Here is a 6,000-nt window from a genome sequence, read left to right on the forward strand (position 1 = left end):
ACAAGATTTTACACTAGCTGATCCGGAAGCCTCCTAGAGTGTTACCAATTCGGTCCGGTGTACTAACTAGCGGCCGACCTGCGAACACCGTTTTAGAGCTGTACCCTCGAAATGTAAGGAATATTGGATCTCGCCACGATGTTCATCACAACCTCAAAAGTCGTCAATCATACTGCATGATGGAAGAGATGGGGAAGGGTTGACCGGAACTTAGCTCTAGAGACTAAACATGGGTTCCACCACTTCGAGCCTCCAATAAGCAAAGTGGTGGTATTGCACCGGTTGATGAGAGTCATCTGCCACCTAGTACTCCCTGGTAAGACAGGTGCGGCATTCCTCCATGTGGTGTTGGCGCCACACCTAGACCCCTGCTTACGTTGGTTCACACCTTGTTGGTCACCCACCATGTACTTGTGCATCGAGGTTATACCCAAGATAACTAACAGTCCCACCGTCGTGAAGGTGCAAACAGAGGATTTTCTTTCACAAACCGTCTGGACTTCGCTGAAATCGGGTCCACTTGACTATCTACAATAACTTTTAGAAAATACTAATTTTTCTGAAATCAGTCGTTCTCAAATAAATTATATGACACGTGTTCGCTTTATTATATAAAGACTTTTAAAATACATGGCCCTTTTTATTTATTTATTTTTTAATCTGGAAAGCTTGACTACACTAGTTTTAAACTATTTCAATTAGTTTCAGTACCATTGACAAAAATTATGTCACTCAAACATTTGGTGACAAGCTTAGAAAAATAAAATCATGAGATTCCACCTAAAAAAAGGAAATCGTTACCAGCAATTAAATTTTATCAATTAAATTGGATAACTGCTTAGCACCGTAAACTTTTATACACTACACTATTTCTTAAAAATACAATATGCTTTCAAAACGATGGCCTCTGAACATATATTTTTACTTTTGTAAAACGTGTTTTGTCATTTTATTTATTATTGATTTTAAAGTTGATATTTAAGTGAATTAAAGCGAAAATCTTTACTTCTGTGTAAGAAAAGTGCAGCAGAATGTATTAAATGAATAGTGATTCTTTTGAAATAATTTTCAATGTCATCAAAATATTTCAGGACAGCAACGTGATCCGCACTCCCCGAGAAGTTCGTTGTAATTGGATTTAATTGTAATAGTAATATAATATTATTATATTTATCGTAATTATTTGCATTTGTACTCGTGCACAAAGCTGCTTTCTGAAGTCATAGTAATCCTCAATGTTCAAGAAAGATTATAAATATGCCTGTGATGATTCATAAAAAAAGATTGATATGGACTTGAATCACATAAATTTCGGTGTGATCTCTTATTAAAAATGATTACAAGGATCTTCTTTTATGTTTATCCGTCTACGAATGCATTATCTTCTGTTTTTGGTCTGAACTGCTTACTGTCCATTTTTGCATCCCATACCACAACAACGTCGCCATGGTTGCTATTCCAGTAGCTATACCAACTACAATTATAACGTAAAATGCTGAAGGATATCGTTTCGATGAGTCTCCTGAAATAAATAAACAACAAATCAGGAAGTGTAATGATTATGATTTGTTTATGTTTTATTCATATATTGTACGTGCGTTCATAAACTTTTTTGATGTTTCCAGTTGCAGCAGCCATTTTGAAATGGAACTAGCCGCAAGCAAACACGAAGAATTAAGTCAGTCAGGATCAGAGGCGTATCAACCCATATAAAAAAATAAAAAAATATAGTTAGAGCTAGTGATTGGCATCATCGAATGATATAATTTGATTATATCATTCGAAAGGTTTTCCATAAGCGAATGATTTCTCATGACCGAAATGGTTTACCATAATCGAATGATGTCATAACGATGATTTTCCATAATCAATGAATCTTGAAGAATTACGGATTATCGGAGAATAATCTGTAATTCCAATGTTATGAGTATAATTGAAATAATTGGAATACTTCATTATAACCCTCGATTATCCCCATGTATAATTAGAGGTATTCTATAATTGTGGATGAAGAACGCATATTTAGTATTTGCCCCAGGCGCAAAAATATCTACTTCCGAAGCTCTACAGAGGGCATACAATATGTACAAAGTCCTGTTAAATAATACACTATTTCACCAATTACTGTATTTAGGTTTAGGCAATAATCTTGAAGTTATAATGCAGTCATGTTATATCTCCATCTCATGTCGGTTTTAACATGCGCACCTTGTCAGTCACATTGAAGTCACGAGGAGTGCGATTAATTTACTGTATATCTATATTTTCCCAATTCCATTATATGCCTCGACTATATGGTCCTCAGCACCCTCATCATACCAAGCCAGGTTCCTCTCCCTGGAATTCTGCATCTTGAAATGGTTAAATAGGGTTGCCGGGCTAACACCTACAATCTCAAAATCTGTTCTGGTCACCAATCTTAATACGCTTCCTTGGAGGTATCTCATCATGTCTAGGAACCTTCTTACCCTCTCTCAGCTTCTATCCGGAAAACTGAAGTCACCCGATATATGGGATATCATCGCCAGACCGTCCAACAGGAGAAGATGCCAGTCCAACACCTCCCCATACAGATCGAAGCTGCGTAGCATGTCCTCCCTGGACAACATGTTTCCACATAACTCCTTCCAGATATTTAATAGATAGCCATAGACATTGAGAAACTTTGCAAGGACAGAACATACAGAGCTTCCATTCTTGCAGACATGTATTCCTTAGTCATGCTCTAGGTGGACCCTATGTGATGCCGCACTATCCACGCTCCGATGTATCCGTATACACTTTTATCTGTTATAACTTTATGTTTTTGTATTTGTTGTAACTTTATGTTTTTGTATCTTTACCAGTGGCTATTTAAGGCCGTATATTGTATCTGGCTCTGTATACAATGTATTTGTCTGTATTTTATGTTTTATCTCTGTATGTAACCCATGTCCTCTAGCTGCACAGCTGTAAAGGGACATTTCTTCGGAAATAAATTGATATTAATAATAATAATAATAATAATAATAATAATAATAATAAATCTTTACCCAAGGTAAAGACAGCTGGCTGCCACGCTAGCTGTCTTCCAGTGCTTTCGGGTCTTTATAATTCTTGGTTAAGCGTCTTAATTTCAGGCAGAGGTAGTTATATTAATGCTTGAACTAAGGTTGAAACACCTCCATTTCGATTTTAAGCTTCCCAAAAAAGCATTTCAGAATTTTTAGATCAAGGACGTAATTTATCGTGATGCACAAATGTTAAAAACAATGAAAAGTGTTGTGCAATGTTTGCGCCTATTGGTTAAGCAAATTAGAAGTAATACAAAATTTCTATAGTTGACCTTATTTTTGTTTTGTCAAATATTAGCTTTCCGGTTGTTAACAATTTTCACTTCTAGCACGAAGTACAGTAATAGCAAACATATAACCATAGACCTACCCATTGTAACGCATATAAAGTTTTTGTTACCCAAAAACATATTTAATTGGAATCAACCGTCATCCACTATCCTCTGTTGCCAAAGCGATGAACTTTGCTTCGAAAAGACCCGTTGGAATAGAAAATTATTCAGGCAATGATTTCAGCAGCTGAGGCGAACTTAAATTCTGAACTCTTTGTCCTGACGTTTTCTTTTATTGAAAAATAAAATTTAACAAAAATACTTATTCTAAAATTTTTTAAATTTTATATAATTTTTTATTTGATAGTTTGATTTTAAAATTTTTCGTTGTATTCAGATAGAAGTTGGAATCTCTTTAGCGTTACTTTTTTGTTGCGGTTTACAACAGATCCTTTAACGTTGTCCAGTAGTTTAATTTCATAAATCATTATTTGATCATACCGTGTTTAATTTACATTTTAGCGAACTGCAGTAATGTTTCAAACATGACATACAATTTAATATAATCCAATTATATGTAAATAATAATAATAATAATAATAATAATAATAATAATAATAATAATAGTAATAATAAGTACATTTCTCTGTTTGCGCTTTAAGACACATTGGACTGTGCAGTTATTAGAAAATCAGTTTCTATTTCTCCTAATAGATGGAGCCACGTGCTTTCTATTTTTATTTACTATAATTTATTTTTTATTTTTTTATTTATTTTTTTTCGAAAAATAAGTATAATTTTTTTGAAGACAAAAATCACTTCAGCACAATATTTTGTTTTGTAATAGTGATAGAATGTCAACAAATAAATTGAATTTAATTAATGAAAAGCAAAGATGAAGATTTAGAACAGAAGTCTTTCTACACAGACTGTTTTCAGCGATGCAGAATTTGAATAGGCGAAGAACAATGTCTACAGAAAGGACAGACAGGACAGGAACAGGGGTTATGCTCTTAGTTAAAAAGCATATTAAATCTAAGCTGACATGAGTGGCTAGTGCAATGCTGAGTCAGTTTGGTGTGACAAAAGCACTGAGAAAATAAAAATGAGAGTAGGATTGGGTTATAGACCTAATGACTACAATGATTATAAAAACAACTATACAGAGAAATATTGCATTATGACCATCCCTATGAAAACTGAATGCGACCCGTTGACCACATGAGGTACGAGAGTGTGCAGTTAGTCGACCTACGTAGCATAGATAAGGAGTCAGTGGTTCAGTAGGTAGTAAAATTCCGAGCGTGATGGGTAAAAGGAAGGATTTATCGGACTTTGATAAAGGACAGATTTGGGTGCTCGACGAGCTGATGCGTCGATTTCCCAAACGGCTGAACTGGTAGGGTGTTCGAGAGCCGCCGTAGTTAAAGTGTACCAGGGCTGGCGCCAAAATGGTCAAACAACGAACTGCAAAGTTCGTTATTTGACCATTTGACCAAAACTGCAAAGGTCAGCGAAAGGTTGATATTAGAGTTGAGCGCTGAGTCCGACGACTTGTACAGGCGGAGCACTGTTGAAGAGTTGACTGCCCAATACAACATGAGCCAGCCGGGAACAATTTCTGCCATGACCATGCTTTGCACGTATGGGCTATACCAGCAGACGACCCCTACGGCATTCTCTCCTGACCAAAGTTAATCGGCGTAAAAGATTCTCCTGGTGCAAAGAGCATGCAAGTTGGACGTTAGAAAACTGGAAAAAGGTGTGCTGGTCGGATGAGTCACGTTATTTACTCCACTCCGTCGTTGGTCGTGTACGGATTTGGCGTCAACAACGTGAGGCCCTTGAACCATCAAGCATGGTGTCAAAAGTACAGGCCCGTGGAGGCATTTGTATGGTGTGGAGCACGTTGCACTGGCAGCAACTTGGACCCCTGGTGCATGTGGAACAACGTATCAGTGGTCTCCGCTATTTTTACACTTTTTCCCGAATGGCGAAGGGGTCTTCCAAGATGACAATGTGCCGAGACATCGGACACCTTGTTGTGCAGGAATGGTTTGAGGAACACAGCTCTGACTTCCAGCATGTCGATTGGCCTCCGAACTCCGCCGATATCAATCCCATAGAGCACTTGTGAGACACTATGGAAAGGCATATCAGGCGTCTGGATACACCAATCACCTCCATACCTGCATTGCTGACCGCATTACACACAGCTTGGTTGGCCATACCTCTCGAACGCTTCCGACATCTTGTTCAATCAATGCCACGTCGGATAGCTGCTGTACTGTGGGCAAAAAGAGGACCTACGAAGTATTAGGTAGGTGGTCATAATTCCGTGATCCCTCATCGTATAGTGGAACATGAAATCAGAATGTCTTATAATGGGGGATTTTAACTTTCCAGATATTGACAAACTTGTGGAAATGTCACTCACACACTTATCAATATTTTTTTGATTTACTGGATGACCTTTTTCTGATTACAGAGACAACAAAAGGAAGCAGTACTCTTGATCTAGTTATCATGCATTAAAGATCTACAGGTAAAAGACCCACTGGGTTCTTTGATCACAGTGTGTTGATGTGGGTTTTACTTATTAAAGACATGACTAATGTCATTGGTAAATTAAAGGCTTTTGCTTTCGTAAGGGTGACTATGGTGGTCTCAGACAG

Source organism: Mastigoproctus giganteus, chromosome 1 (genome assembly GCF_048544385.1).
Source record: "Mastigoproctus giganteus isolate SK-2022 chromosome 1, ASM4854438v1, whole genome shotgun sequence".
NCBI classification, from domain to species: domain Eukaryota; kingdom Metazoa; phylum Arthropoda; class Arachnida; order Uropygi; family Thelyphonidae; genus Mastigoproctus; species Mastigoproctus giganteus.